The following is a 17,528-nucleotide window of genomic DNA, read 5'->3' as shown; positions in this document are numbered from 1 at the left end:
GTACTTTCCTATCATAGTCATCTAGCAACTTAGAATGTGCTGTACCTAGACTGTTTTTTCCGTAAAGGGCAGAGGCTGGGTTCAAATATTTACTTTAACAAGATGTTTGAGAGGCTTGAGAATGCTATCCTTAAATCTCTCTTAATTCAGGAGAATGGTCTCCTCGTGTAGCAATTTTATACATAGGAACTGCTCCATTTCTGTTTGAGAAAGTGTTTATCTGTTCTAGGTGATGGATAAACACAGCTTATTCTAGATGACTTTTCCAACCTAAATGATTCTATGATTCTATATTAGGTCACTGTAGACTGCAGTATCAGACTGATTCCTGTAAATGAAGAGTCTCTTTATATGTCCACATTGGTCCCATTAACATTAATACTAAATGCTTCTATGCAACAAGCAGAGAATATAAGCTAAATCTTTTATTTGTCTCACTAGAATATATTTCTGTGAATACAGAGCACACAAATGTCTAGTTGATGGCCCATTCATCTGAAATTTAAGTGAACTCACACTATGGCATGGATCTGAGACATCCATAAAACTAACTGTCAGGAGACTATTTTCCAAGGTCCCTGGTAGCTAGTGGAAGCTACTTCCTTTCTCTTCTTCTGCTTGCTTGTTTTCATATATGCATATACAGCTCCTGAAAAAGGGAGTCCTGGTTTCAGTTTGATTTAGAAATTCTAGCAGAAAAAACCCACATTATTATATTTGTTGTGGTTATTAAGATTTTGTAATGAACATGAATATATAACTAAAGAAGACTTGGAAAGTTGGTATGGTTTTATTGACAGATGAAGCAAAAATGGCTATGACAGAAAAATCTAAATATGCAAGTTTGGTCATGCCATGATTCTTGTGCACATTTTGTGGAGCCATTTCCTCATCATGCTCATATCTGGTTGTGATCACTGTGAAGGAACTGTATATAAATGCCTAGTTTGTTATGATTGCTATATCTCTCTATTTTTTTAGAAGCATCAGCTGAATAGATATTATTTGATGGCAGCAAATGTCCTTCAGATTTTCCCTGTGGGTATATCTGGAATAGTAAGTAACAACTCACTGGCATCCTCCACCGGGATATTCCTCTGTAAATACTGTCAGACCTCAAGACCTCAAAACCTCACGAGGTCCTTCCATGCATTTTACCACAGAGACAATTTTGGCTTGAAAAAAGAACTGTACCTTTTGACAATGTTCCCTCAGAATTGTTTTTTGATGGAAATATGAGCTTTTGTTTAAATATTTCATAAAAGAAGAAAGAATTTTCATTTCAGGAACAACAGAAATGAAAACCAAGAATGAAATATTTTTGTTTGCAATCCCTAAACATATCAGTTTGGTAGTATTGCTGTCATACCTCAGGAGAATTCTATATTCAATCCTTAGATTGTCATTCTCCTCCATGGATGAGGTTCCAGCCTAGCTATTATGCTATTACCAACTGGATTTAAGAGAGGAAAGTTTCATTTTTCAGAAAAAAAGTTGCTTTGTTTTAGTAAAGAAATTTATTGCACCTTTCCTTCACACAGTTTTTAATTCTTTCCCACTATGGAAAACCTGTTTGAACCCTATTTGTATATGGACATGTATATGTGTATTTGTATATACACTTCCATTTTGTTGATGGAAGTGTTTTGAGAGCTGGTATTTAACATGATCTGAGTCACTGCCCATGTAAGTCAAAGGAAATCACCCTTTTATGGAGCTAAGAAAGGTGCAATATCTTCAGCTGAAAAAAGATGGTGTTGAGTGTGAATTTATCATTAGCTGTCATCCTCTTATTTTTTTCTCTCATTTCAAGAAGCATTATTATCTGAAAGGAAACAATCTGCAAATGACTTGGAGGGTTCAATAATCTGCTCCTTTAATGCCTTGTAACAAACACAGATCAAGAGGGAGCTAGTAAACTGTGTATTTGCTTAACAAGAAGGATGGCTTATCCATCCTTCATTCCCTTTTACCATATAGATATTTAGTCTAGTGTGAGATGAAATATCTCCGACCCATATAGATAACAAATTAGGGCTTGTTACTCTTATACAACCTCTGAGAACTCAGCCCGTATTTGATCTCTTGCACTTTTGCTGTGAGAGGAAGGAATATATTAAAACAATATTTGAAGGCATCAGTCAAAGTAAAAACATCCCCAAGCCAGAAGCCCTTTCTGAACTCTATGTACATGCTTGCCTTTACCTTAAAGGATATGATGATAGTAGGCACAAGGGGGTTTTAGCACAACCACATGAAGTTTTGTACACAAGCTCTTATCCTTCATTTCAGGACCTGGCCACCTCTCTTTCAGTTAGACAACCCCTTCCACTTTCAGGTAGGGAAAGGTTTGCTGAAATTAGTCAGCTTGCAAATGACCTGAAAAAGTGCAAAGGTAAAAAGTTATTTCTAATGGTAAAAAGGCAAATATACTCCATAGGAATCTCACCTGCCACAATCAAGTGGTTAAAATCACTTTAACCTTCCATAGATTTACTTTTCCAGGCATATTTTAAAAATCATAACTCTGCAATGCAGAATGTATAGTAGATGTGATTAATACATGTCTTGGATGTGCTGCAGACATTTGTTCACACACCCAGAGTCTGTTATCAGTCAATGCAACTCCACTGTTGTCATGTATTATTGCTTGTTTATTTGACCATGTTCTTCGTCTGTCCCTTTGTATAAATACATATTTATATATATATATAACCAGAAAATGTACAATACCATTGGCTATACAGCCTCTTTTAGAAAAGATTTCTCTCACTTGATAATTACTAATTTCATTGCTCAGTCTCTATGCAAATACAAAATGCTTATCCAATTAGTCTGTTTCCAGTAATACTTGCATGGTTAGTCATGACTGCATCACCAGAGCAAGCCGCTTACTTTAATATTCCAAGTCAGGATGAGAAGCCACCCACAGGTTATTTTGCTTCTTTTTATGCATTCCAGCATAGTTAGGAAGTAGAAGAAGAGAAAGAGACTGAGTTTGGAGCTATCTTTTACTGTCCAAAGTATAGACTGGACTGAATGCTTACTTACTGAAGATATAAATTAGATATCTTTAGATGGACAAAGGAAAAGATTATAAAAATACGATATGTATGTATCAGAGGAAGACTCCTACAGACTTGAAAGAGTTTGTATTAATTTTGTTGCCCAGAAACTACCATGGTCCTACATTATCTGAAAATTCAGTTAATCTGACCATAATTTTACAGTGCTTTATAATTTGACTTCCCCTCTCCTTCCTTCCTTCTTTGCCACTGTCACTCTCACTTTGACTATGGTAGCTTTAGAAAGATAGAGTTTTTTGGGGGGAAGGGTTGGAAGGATGAGGGTTGTTTATGTAACATACTGAAAACTCCAAGGAACATTGCTTTATTTGTTTTGGGGTATACAAAACACAGAGGATATAAGGCCTGTGGTCCAGTCACTGTGTTCCTTACAGTGCCGTGAATTATAAAGCCAAAATCAGCCAAATGAAAGCTTCTTTGGAGATGGTGAAAACAGGTTCTGATCTGAACTTCATCAACCAATACAGAAATACAGAAGTCTGGACTATTTTATAACTGCCTGTAATTCATTTTACCACATTAATTGAGACAGAGATAAATTTGTATCTTATTTTTCCAACAAGCAGCAACTGGGTACTCTGTAGTTTCTCATAGGCTGTTTCTGAATGCAATTCAGCCTGTGCAGATGGCCTGCACAGGGATGACACATCACTTAAGTCTCAATTAGCTCCTCACTGCAGAATTTAAATGGGATTACGTGATACATAAAACCTTGCTGGCACTGTCTGAAAAGAGGTGATTTACAACCTCTGAAATTAAAGGCTAACATCAAATGAAGCAGCAATTTAAGTACTGTATTTTTAATGATACTGGAATATAGTCTTTTCTTTGAAATTTTTATTGAAAAATATTTTGGCACATTCAGGAACCCTAGTTCTCAAAGTCTGGCAAATGACCAGAAGTATCACTTCCTTACTGACATGCTTCTCAACTCTGTTTTCTGAGAAACATGCATTTGCTCTGCACTTGTAGGCTGCAACACATTAGCTTCCCTTCTTTTTTGCCTGCTACAGTATTTTTAACTCACAAACAGCAAAATTGAAGCCATCAGGTTTTGCTCAACCCAGATTAAAGATCAATAATGATAGCTGAAATGTTTATTTCATGTTCTAGTAGGGACATACATCTCCAGCCATCAAGGCAGCTGGTAGTCTTATGGTCCTTCTAGATTGATTGCAGTACTTAGACATATAATGGTTGCAACAAAAGACGAAGACGGATTTGCAGAAAGGGTTTTTTGCATGTTACGTTATAATATGGCAAGAGAGTTCTACAAAGGCACCTATGAAAAAAGAGCATTTTATTTCTATTCATTGGAAGCTGAGCAATTCATTGATTTTTAAATTACCCTCCATTCTTACAAGATGCTTTACAGCTGTATTTTATTGACTTTTTCCTCATATAAATAACATGCCCCTCTATTCAATTCTACTGAAACAGTGAGGTTTACCCTTAAGCTCAAAAGAGCATGCTCTTGTATGGTAGAATTGTATTCTGGAGGAATTAAACTACTATTAATATATATATATATTTATTTAAATCTATGCGACAAAACCGCTCTCTCTTGATTCCTTTGAGCCTCTGATATTCTGCTAGTTTTCTTGCTGGTTTATTTTTTGATGCAAAAATCTCTAGTGGTAACACATTTTGGAGAAAGATTTTAAAAGTCTTAAGAGTTTGTAAAATGTTATGTGCTAGAGTAATCCCTAATGCAGGTTATCCCCAGTTGGTAAAGATCTTGGAAACAGAAGGTTCATTAGACTCTAAACACTAGACCAGTTTTAATTCGTAGTTTATTGGAGATTCTTCCTCTTGGTATGGGAAGAAGAGTGCCACAAAACATTGGTAAAAAGAAATATCTGCAACTGCTTTTCATTTCAATATAGCCAAAATGGACAGTGAAAAGACATAATTCTGGAAAAGGATTTAGAGGACCATCATGAAAGGCCAACCACACAAAATGTGATGCATCAACAATAACGGGCTAAAGCCATCCATAGAAGTGTGAACACAATATTGTTAAGCAGGAACAAAAAGGTGATGTTGCATGTGTACTCAGCATTAATAAGATTACTGTTGGAATATCACAGTCAGCTTTTCATGTTAAAACTTGCTTGAGTATGGGGATGATTTGCAAAAATGGTACAAGAACTGAAACACAGTTTCACAAAAGCTTGGATTTAGCCCATGCAAGTTGGGCTGCTTTGGATACAGACATGTACATTGAATCTGTAGTGTAGCTATCTACAAGTGGCCTAAATGATTAAGCTTCCTTTATATTCAGTATCTATCTTAAGCTTAAGATTGAATTACCTATGCCTAGGTGTCTGGTGCATTTGAGATGCTTGTTCTCTAGGTATCACTGTAGGTGGTCATGTCTCTCCTGCATGTCCTGTGTCACATTTACCAGTCCAGCATATGTATCTCAGATGCTCTAGGGTGTCTAAAATGGTACAAAATAGTTATAATTGTGCAACTGGACTGTGACCTTAATCAATATAATTGATGGCATCCAGACAGACATTTATCTCATTCTAAAGCAGACGCATCTGCCTGAAGACTTTGCTAGGAGCATTTGACTGTGTTGATTAGATCTCCACCGACTGTAATGAAAGCTTAGATGTCTATCTAGCTTATATGTAGATACCTATGTTACAGATACCTAAATGCAAACGTCTGAGTCTAGAGCTGGATTTCATCTACAGTCTGCTTGGGCATTTGGGAGAGAAGATGAAAGAATCATAATCTATCTAAAAATATGTAAAGAGGAGAATGCCTCTGAGAGAGGACTTTTCAGTGTAAAATATATGAGCAACAGCAAGATACAAGGTATGCAGAATGAAACTAGAAAAAATTTAAACTTGAAATCAGACATATTTTATGAGCAAAAACAATAAAGCACTCAACAGTCAAGGCTCTATGGTCTGGTCAGGTACTGGAAAGAACCTGAATCAAGATTCACTTGCTATTTTTTTGCAGGTCTTGATGCTTTTGTAAGAAATATGTAACAGACTACTAGCAAAAGTAGAGAATAATGAATTAATTGCTTGTTACCTAAAGGCCAGCATTAAGCAAAATGACAGAGTGGATTATCATAACAGTTTTTTTGGTCATAAAGTCTATTGCTACATTTATACTACTTAATAAACAGGGGCATGAGATTGAACTCTTGCCATTGACTGTCCATTTCTTTTGTTAACACAACCCCTGGTGTGGCTTTGCCTCAGGCCAAATAACACTCTCTCAGACAATGTTGAGACACAGTTGAGGAAATAACATATGTGAAACCTCTGTTTCAAAGGCACATTTGCATGTAATAAACATAGGAAGTCTAAATTTCTTTTTTCCCTGCAGTAGTTAAATAACGATAGGGCTGTTACTTTGCTGTCTTCTACTTTATGTAACTTCCTTCCTAATCTATATTTTCCACATAACTATTGAACTTCTTCCCTCCAAAATGCAAGCTGTTTTCCAGCACAACCCAGACTGCATGTTGCAGCTGAGATGTAGCAGAAGAATTAATACAGTACTATTGTTAGCAAGTCAGGATCAAACAGAGCTCTGCACTAACAGCCATAACAAAACAAGTATTGCTGACCCATAAGATGAGGTTATGATAGATGTAAGAAGGCTAAGACTAAACAATGAAATTGTATTCATTTCCTAATTTCTCATATTGCCAGGTTTTATGTGAAAAATATAGAAAGTGGTATATTTCTATTATTTTTTAATATAACATGCTTTGAGCCTAACAGCATATTTTATCTGCAAATTGTCCACTTGGTGGATAAGTTTATAATATAAAGAGATGTATTTTAGTGTGCATTTTAAAAATATATGTGTTGCGGTTTCTCTGTGAAATATAAGTATTTCATGCTTTAACAAATGGATTTCATTACACAGTGTGTATAACTTCTTTATGTGTATCTGCTTCATAATGTGATTTATGATCTTAATGGCATCTATTTTCATACTCTTCCTTTCATTAAAATTAAATCAAGTACTATCTGTTTATCTGTATCTGTTTTTTCTCATAAGCAATAATAACTGGAAGATGTCATGCAGCTCTGGTAAAGCTCATGCTGCTTTCACACGTTGCTGTATTTGGATCTCAGCATTTCATGTCTCTGTATTCCTGTGCTTCCTGAGGTTTGAACGGACAGGAGCACTGCTCCTTCCGGTCACCTTTCTGCCTGTTAGCCATTCTCAGAAATGAGACCATGAGCTCTCTCTGCTCTTGCCACTCAGACTAACACCTGTGTGGGAGGAGGCCATGAGCTTTTGTCTCAGCAGTCATTGGAAACACCCCGCTGTGTCCCAAAACTGCAGCCAGTGAAGGGAACACACAGAACCATTCCTCAGGCATAATTAAGAATGGTGGAAGCTGCAAGGAGCAAGAGATGTGGACTCACCTGAGGAGATATGTGGGAACACATGAAAGGAGACACAAAAGGAAAGAAGTGAGGAGACACAAGAAAGATATGTGAGAGGAGACATGGGCAGACACACAAAAGAGGACACCAGAGGAGAACTGTGAAGAGGCACAGTTTTGGAGAAAATGGAAGAGGAAGCAGAGGAGACATGTGGAAGAGGACACTGTTGGGGACACAGCTGGAGACACACTCTTAGAAGAAGCAGCTCCATGCCATGAGGACAAATGCTTCTGAGAGGACTGCAGTCATGGGTGACCTATGCTGCATCAGGGACACCCCTGACAGACACTGGCCATGGATGACCCATGCCAGAGCAGGGACAACCTGGAGGGGACTGCAGCCCATAGAGGAAAACACACCAGTGCAAAGGAGCAGCAGAAAGCAAGGAGCAGTGGAGGAAGATAAGTAAGGAGGACTGAACAGCAGAAGATACCACTAGGCACAGACCCTAACCTCCTGTGCTGCCCATCACCTCACCAAAGTGATTGGGAGGGGCTGGGCATAACACACTCGGACAAGAGATTTTTGTCAACTTGGGAGAACCATTTTAAAAAAAAACATAATAAGCAAACATGTTAGGTAGACAGGGAAAAATGCCTTTTTTTGACAGTCAGACTAAAAAAAAAAGAAAAAAAAAGCCATGTTTTTTTTCAAAAGGACTTTACTTGAAATAAAGAAGTATTAAAGCTCAAGAACTTTGCCTACATTAATTCCTACATTACAGAGTGGTAGAATTTCAATTTAAAGCACAAGTGGAAAAGACAGAACTAGAAGTGGAATTTGTGCTTAGTCTCTGACACAATTAATGGGTCCTCAGTATTATACATAATTTATAAACTGTACATGGACAGGTTCCCAGCAAGAACTTTAGTAACTCTTTAAAACAGAACAATTCAATGTAATAACACTTTATGAATTTTTCTTCAAAAGAAAAATACAAGCCAGAGACTGAATCATTCTCTTCTTTTTCATAAACCTATATCAGACAATGCCTGCAGCATTTATTTTAACTTACTGTTTTTTAATCACTGCACCACCCTTCTCCCCACATACTTCATCACTGTGAATGTTGTAAGCATTTTTCCAGATGTTTTGATAACAAATATTTACATTTAATTCTTTAGAACAGAAAAAAAAAAAAAGTCATCTTCTGTCTTCTTTTGCAAGCAACAGTGAAGAGGTTTTTTTAATTGTATAGTCTTTTATTGCATATGTTTTAAAAGCTCCTGTGCCTAATTTAGCTTAAAAACCTTTTTAATCAGGAAGCTACAGGTAGTCTTAAAGCTCTTTTACATTTAGAATTATTAGTTATAATAGTTTGAGAACTATTGTGAAATCGTATTATAAGTTATTTGGTCAAAGTAATTGACTTCTATAAAATGTAATGCTTGTCAGAGAAGAACAACAATTGTGTAAAATTGATTGTAATGATATGAAATAAAAGATGAAGGAAAACAATAACATCAAATTGCAACAAAGACTTGTGAATTCTGTCTCTTATCTTCCCCATCAGTAACTGAAGGAGGGAAAGAGACCCAGGTTATAAAGCTGTACATAATGTTTAAAACTCAGCCTCCTAGCAGCTAAAGTGCTAGAGCTATTCTTCTTGTTCACCCTATAGCAAAGACCACAAGGTAAACCTTTCAAAAGGATGAAGATGAATTAGGAATATAGCTGCAATTTTCAAAAGGGAGGTCATGTCATATTTTAAGTGTATTTTAAAGGCATTTCTGTACAGTTTAGAATATAAATTTGAAAGCACATTTCTTAGAAGTATAAATATCATTGTCGTTCAATGAGATTTAAGGTAGATTTTCAAGGGCACTTTTTAATCTCCAGGGATACTTATTTGTTGCAATGTAGAGATCATGACATCCAAATTTTTGGAACATTACATCTCTCCTAAACTAGCTGTCTGGCTCTTTCCTTAGTCACTAGAAAACAGAGGGCAGTTCCACCTATTTATCCTTGATACAAAATAAGGAGTGTCTTTCTATTTCTTTACTTTGAAAATAGTGGGAGTCGGAAGAACACAATTAGATTAGATGCCTTGAAATAGCTAAAATAGAGGCAATGATGAGCTAGGTAAGATTCATTTAAAATAAAGTCTATATGCCAGGTTTTTCTTTCCCATTCTGGCTGGCATATGTTTTAACTGCATAGACTGTACAGTAGAGGAAAAAGTAACTTTTTAAAAATATTTTTTAAGAACATTGAAAGATTTATATAAAAAATTTAATAAGAATTTATTTTCAAATTATGGTCTGTCAAAGTCTGTGTTTGTTTTAACAGTAACGGAAGGGTTAGAATGTGTTGTGACATTCACATGCCTTGTGAAATCAACGAACAATCCTTTCAAATCCCAGAAAAAACTTCTCGTGCACACACATACACATATAAATCATATAGCTACTTCTGTTCAACACCTGGTAAAACATGCCTGTGTATTGGCATATGGGCTTTTGTACTGTCAGTTCCTCCATTCAGTGGAAGCTGCCTTTTTATAAAATATATTCCATGACACAACAACATTAAGATACAATCCATTTTCAATACTTAAAGCAGATTATTTTCTCAAAAAAATTTACATTAATATATCAGTTTTCTGATTATATAAACCACTACAGTAGAAATATCAGAGAGGGTTGGGTTTTTTTTTTTTTTTTGGTCTGGACCTAAGTACTTGTGAGTTCTCTCACAGATAGCAGAAAGGTTCTTACTGCAGGTTAATATACTTTTTATATGTTGCTTACCAGCTCTTCTTTCCAGTATACAATGTGGTTCTTCCGTAATAAGTTTTTAGGATTGTATCTTAAGTAGACAGATCCTATTTACAGAGCTATCATTTCAGCTCAGAATAATGCAGGAACTGTGACTACATTAGAAATACAGCCCTGAATGTCTCGCTTCCTTCCTGGTCTCGCTGATGATTTTCTATCCTATGTTGATAGAGCTTCTTTGAGTTATGACCTGTAATGGCCTCTACATTCAGTATTATGTATGCCTAATACCAAGGAAAAAACCTTACAGCCTTTAGTAGTTCACAAAGCTTTCTGAGGGCCTGACCTTTTTTCTTGCTAGTATAGAACGTTGGTAACTACACGGAACAGTAAGTGCTTTGCTACCCTCAAACTGGAGTGAGAACAGACTCAAGCACAAAGACCTTTCAAAGATTCTCATCATCTACTTCATATCAGACATCAAATCATGTTCCAGCCTCTACCATTTGAAGCCATTAAATAGCTAGTGGGATTTTCCATAACAGAGCATTAACCCCAGTGTCCTGGACAAATTCCAGCACAAGTAATTACACTGTGCCAGTAAATCCCCCTGCATTTTATTTGGACACTGCATTTCTTTTTCTTCTAGTAAAACATTGCGTGAGGTTTGCTGTGCATTGTTAAACAAGTACTAAGTTTTACCTGAAGTGGCTGCATTTCAAGGATGTGTGAAGTGATCTCTGTAAGATGCAGTAGGGGCTTCATGTATCAATTTGGAATGCATGCTGGTACCCTCTGGATAATAAGCATTATATGATGTAACTTTTTATGATTTTATTATTATATTCAGGCAGAGGAGTGCTAAAGAAACACGAGAATCTTAAGCAACTCTAAGTAGAATGCCCTACTAAGTTCACTAATTTTAAATGGTATTTGGCTGACCATTTCTCTCTCTGCATCACTTCTCAGGATCTCAACAATATCCCTGTTTCACAGTGTAATACAGATACTGCTTTCATAATTTTACTTATAGAAAATAAGAGTGCTTACGTCCTAGAGCAGCCAGTAGCTTACAGGAAGCTCACTTCTTTCTCATCCCAGAGACTGGTATTCAGCTTCCTTCTTCGTTTGAACTAGAGTAAGGGCTTAACCTCCTCTCTCACTGCATCTCTTAAGACAAGCTGCTCAGTTATTTGAGTTCTGGTTATTAGTTACTCAATTCTGAGTTGAAATTCCTCCCCCCCCAAAAAAAAAGCACTGAGGGGGGAAATGGCCAAGGTTGACATATTCTGGTGTTTGGTAATTTTTTTCTGTAACCACTTTATTCTCAATACTGGAATTATTTACCTGTGCTAAATACTCTGGGGTGCTTTATAACTGCGCTACAGTGTTAACAAAACAAATCTGAGCTTGTTCCAAGCTTGTTCAGATGCAACAAATGAACTGCTCAAAAAGAAAATTTGTCTGTATATATTTGTGATTATTTACTTATTGTTTGCACAGTGCTTTGAATATATAAAGTACTCTGTAAATGTTAAGCATTATTACATAGGACACAGTCCACTGCAGAGATAAGTGATTTATTGTGTGACCTGTGGTCACATCTTCTGTAGCAGCTTGGTATTATTGTGCAAAAACATGAAAGTTTGTATGATTTAGGAAATTACTTCCTGAATGCATTTCACCATAAGTCTTCAAATCATGGCATTTCATTCACTTAGAAAAGATTGTCTAGACTACCAATTGTATAGAAATTCACCTATAAATTTTACTATCTAAGAGCACTTTGATGGAAATCTTAAGTATGGTGTAGATACTTTCAGAAGTTTCTAGCAGATCTTTTTCGTTTGCTTCTTTTCATGCAGAAGTGACAATAAGTTAGAATTTCAGAATCTATGAAAAATACCAATTTCAGTGAAATTCTGACAAAAACAAAACACTTCTGCTTTGTAAACTGTCTGCGTAGCTGGGCTAAGAAACCAGCTCCATTTCTGTCTTTCGCTTTGCCAGCTCTGAGGTTCTTGCTTTCCTGTCTGGCTATAAGTCCCAAAACTTGGACCTCAGTTTCTGGATTTATGACTCTGGCTGTTTAGTGAACTGAGGGTTAGAGATTCCTACTCGCTGGATGCCTACACAGGACATGGATGGGACCTAATGCCAGCTACATCATAAATTCCAGGACCACTTAAGTCAAACGAGGATAAATTTTTATGCAGTTTGAACCTCCTGTTACTCTGGCATGGGTGCAGGGAGGTGGGCAGGGGAGGAGAGGTCTTAGCAGTGGAGTAGTTCTGGGAGCATTTTGGTGTCTTCCAAATGAGACATGGTTTTACATTTTTTGATGTAAAACAGATATTGGCATACTTCAAACCTTCTTCCTCGCCCCATGTTTGAATTAGTTCTGTGAGTTCATTGTGGACTACCTCACAGAGCTGTAGTATTAAGTTTGAAGTAACCTCTAAGTTCATTTGAATTTTCTTTTAATTAACACTAATCTTTACTCAAGAGTCATTAGGAAACGTATTTTCACAGAAATGTGTTGTGCTTTTAAAAGGTTGTTAACTGGTGCACTGCTGCTCTTTTGCCCTTTTTATATTCCAAAGCCTATGTAAGGGATGCGTATACTTCCATTTAAAACTGTGAAGTAATAGTTGTTCCTGACCACACTTGTCTAATACTCCTGGAGGCATTCTCTCTGCATCAACATCCTGCAGGCAGAATGCCTGCAGCAACTATCACATGGTTAATGCCTTGTTTAATCTGCTTCATATGATAGTGCAGTTTACCCTACTCCTTTCACCATATGCTCAAGAAAGGTGATGCTGGAAAATGGATTCTCTGTGTGTTTGACTCCTGAGGCACATTTTTACAAGCCCAGCTGAATTCTGAGCCCTGTGCTATTAAGCATTTTAGTATAACTACTACTACTAAGAATACTGTTATTACTGTTATTATTACAGCTGCTATTATTACCAGACAGATCTGATACAGTAAAATGCAAAGCATGATTAAATAATTTAGTGTCACAGTATAGTGCATTCCTGTAAAATGATAAATAATTCCAGGTACTTTTCATTTCTTATTTATTTTCATTCTGCAGTCTCTTACTTCACCTACACTGTACAAGAAGAGCACATCAGACAACTTGAGCATCGGTGTACGTACAGGCAATTAAACTTCAAAATATGAACATACAGAATTTTTCGTGATCAGCTGCAGAGGTTAACTAAAATTCAAGTTTGTCAAAATTCAATAATTTTCTTATATGGATGTGAGTTTTAAATCTGTAGAGCTGACAGTAAAAAAAGTATAAAAGGAAAGACTTAATTTATGAACTGTGAAAAGGAAGTCATAATGCATAAAGAGTAAATAATGTAAGTATTAATCAATCATCAATCAATTAATCAAATATGCCAAGCATAAACATGGGTGCAGCTTTTTTGTTTCTTCCATACAACATAAACCAAATGTTCCCCATAGTTAAATCTCTTGTTTGATGGAATCTCCTCTTTTTAAAAGATATTCCACTGTCAAGGTGGAATTAAAGACTACCCAACAAGTGAAATGCAATGGAATGGTCCATTCAGCTTCTGACTAACATTTTCAAAGTCAAGCAAAAAAGCTTCCTACCATTCTGTTGCCGAGTATGGTTATGCTGCCTAATTTGTTTCACTTAGAGGAACTCCTTGCTTATACATAAACTAAACAATTTACTTAGAAGGTTTTGTACATATAGACTAAAAAACAGAAACCAAAATGGGACAGGAGTGTCTCCAGCATGGATCTGGATACAAAAACCAGGTTATGATGATAGAGAAGTGTAGCTCACAAATTTTAATAAGCTTATGCCAAGTTATGTCAGCTGCAATTCTGAAAACGTAGGAAATTTCACAGTGAAGTCTGACAGACTTCCAAGTACGTAAAAATAAGAGTAGAATATAAATAGTTATTTAAACATAACTATAGAATTAACTAGCATTTCTTTGAAAGAACAAAGAAGCACTCAAATATAACTGAAGTACTTTGTGTACATTTTATACTGTGTTTATTAATGTTGATGTGCTCCAAGTGACTGTATATTTTCAATGTATTATAATTTGATCCTAATATCTGGTTTTATTGCATATTCAAATGATATTATTTTCTTAAGTGATTTTTTTTTCTTTTTGTTCCTTCCTTTTTGTATTTTTTTTTAAAAATCCTGGCTGTTTTAAAATGTGCTCTATGTACCTGATAAAACGTAAGCTTGAAGATATGAGTAGATAAATTTCTCTTGATGAGAAGTAAACTTCGCCACAATTTAAAACTCTCTTTAAAAATACACACACCTGTGGTATATTTTAGCAGTGGGAAACATTTATCATTGGCAATATTTTCTTTTCATCTGTACTTCAGATAAATGAATCAGAATTAAGTTTCATTTAGTTCAATCATTTAGGAAAATGACTTGTCTTACCTTGTGAATAAGGTCATTAATAGCTTAATACTCATATTTTCCGAATTATTTGTCTAATTCATCTGAATTTTATCTTTCTAGTCTGTTATTCACACCATGGATGGCAATAGCAGAAGAGATGCATTCAAGGATGACTCTTAAAATAGAGTGGTATATATAAATAACTTGCTCAGCATAGCTTAAAGTAAATTATGAATTTATGACATGCTGTTGAACTATGCACCAGAAACTAAGAAATCAATTAATATATTTCTAAGCAAAACAACCTAGAAACCCTTGGGAATGGTGACAATGTTACCAATTACAAAGTTAAATATTGGACTTGCTTTTCAAATTGTTGAGCTCTGATCACTCTCTTTACCAAAAGAAAATGATAGAGTGACAGAAGGTCAGGAAGATCCTCCAGGGGATTGCTGTATCAGAGGCACCAATAAAGTAATGAATCCTTATGACAGCACTGTAAAACAATAACAGGCTGAAACTTTGGGTGATTCACTGAAGCATTTGTTACAACTTTCAAAATTTCATAACCTTAAGATACAGACATAAAAAATCTATGCATAGGCTGCTGTACAGAGAAAGATACTTCTACTGGCAGAGCTGTTGAATTTTTTTGTCACTATGCGTGCAGCAAACCCAAGGGGAAAAAGTCTTTCTCTGAAACTAAAACGTCAATGTTTTCTCATAGAGACCCTAGGTCATTCTCCTAGTCTTATCTGAAGCAAAAGGAATTCTACAAGCCTACACTAAATAGTGTTTGTATTGACCACAAATATTAGACTATGGTAAATAGAGTAATCACAAAAGTCAGATTTTAATTTTGAGACACTCCCCTTTCTCCTCTCTGCTCTCTCAGTGAGCTTCAATGTACTTTTTATATGGGGAGCTGCCCTGCTCTTCACCCATTTCCTCGCAGCAGCATTTGATGTTGGATTCTTCCACCTCTGTCTGTGGGGTGGGGTGGTTGCTGTCATGGGTTAAGAAGCAAAGTACCAAAGTCAGATAGCTGACCGGCTGCTCCAGCAGCCTGCAGGAAAAAGATAGACCAGATAACGTGACTATTCTGAGGACTGCAGTTGGGGCTTGAAAGCCTGAGAAACATGTTAGGAAATGCTGCTTTCCACATAGGAGAAGCAGGGATGGTGCCCACTACTGGAACCAACAATTATTCAATGAACCATCCAACAATCATCCCCCTTTCTGAGGAAAAGAGGCAAAACATACCCCCAATAGCCTAGAGTGTGGATTTTGCTTGTGCCTGTGGGATAGTAAAAAAGGGGTCTGTAAGCAAAGTGTATCTCAGAGGAATGTATAATACGGTAAAAAGGAGGAATAAAATACAAGCATTGCCTGTTAATATCTTAAAAAAAACCCCAAACATCCCACCTTTCTCATGAATTACCCTACTGCTGCCAAGAAGCCTACATGTTTGTATGCTATTATTTGTGAAAAGCTTTGTAATACTACAGTCCAGATCAGCTAAGGTATGACCAAATCAATCTGAGTAGTACACAGGTAACAGGTATATAGATTTAGATGTACAATTAGATGCATGTTTAAAAATCAGCCCTTTCAACAACTTGTTCATTTTATTTTAAAAATATGCAGAACTTCTAAATGTGGAGGATCTTCACTCCCCAATGAAGAAAGAGAAGGGTACAAAGATTCTTTTGAACTGTTGGTTTTGTTACAAAGATACTGTAGTGTCTTGAGCGTAGTGTTTTCTGAGGCGAAGTTATCCTATATGGCGTGAACTATAAGAAAACTCTAAGGACATGCCTACTCAAAGAAATATGGTTTTCTGACAAACAGTGAATCCCAGAAATATTCTAGACAACATTTTCAAAAGTATCCAATTATTTTTGTTATTGCCATTTTTGGATATCCAATGTTATGTCCAATTTTCCCTTGAAACTGAGCACTGGGATTTTTTACTAAAAGAACTCAAAATATATGTAGACTGAAAAATATTCCATTGGAAGTGATAGTCCCTTAGAAACTCAAATTTCATAATTAAAAAAATGTGGAAGCATACTTCTCAGTCCGGAGTTAAACATATGTTATTCCACTGAAAGTCTGAGACAATAAATAAATATTTTTGAATACCTAAATAATTATGCTCAGTTAAAAAACATACAACATTTAGCAGCATCCTCGAGTTATTTGGTGTAGATTTGGATGACTATAACCAAAAATTTTGATTGTTAAGGATATTACTTATAATCACCTATGAAAAATTACTTCTGGAAATATTGTTAGCAATGTTAACAGTTTTTGTCTTGTATAGGCTACTATAATGTCAATAAAATCCTACTATGGGCTTTATTTTGTTATATGTGCTAGCTGTTTGTGGCACCCTTGCTTCTGAAATGCCTTTGTCAGTCAATTTTTGGAGTATTTTGAAACCACATTTACTGCTTCAAATTGGAATCCCCTGATGAAATTTAGAATGTGGTAGAATATGAAGATTTATTATAGTATAACTCACTAAAGAGACTCTTATGTAGACAAAATTTTTGTCAAAGTAGCTGTAATTCTAGCTTAAGTAATGATGAACTCTCAAACTGTCCACAATTCATAGCATTTAGGCTGCAATATTGGAAACTTTGCCTGATTAACCAATATATCTGCTTGGGCTGAAAAAAACCCAATCCAAACCTGCTTTGCTTCTTAGGGAAACTGAATAATGGCATCGTTGGCACAATTAACTAAAGACAGGAAAAAACAAGCTAGAACTTTATGGTTATTATTTTTCACTAAACTCCCTCAAATTACAACAAAGAGCTAAAAGGCTTTTTTTTTTTTTTTCCTCCAGTTGTTGTTACTGACATCA

Source organism: Pelecanus crispus, chromosome 3, assembly GCF_030463565.1.
Source record: "Pelecanus crispus isolate bPelCri1 chromosome 3, bPelCri1.pri, whole genome shotgun sequence".
In the NCBI taxonomy this organism is placed as follows: domain Eukaryota; kingdom Metazoa; phylum Chordata; class Aves; order Pelecaniformes; family Pelecanidae; genus Pelecanus; species Pelecanus crispus.
The sequence above is the reverse complement of the archived record's forward strand: the minus strand, read 5'-3'. Positions refer to the sequence as shown.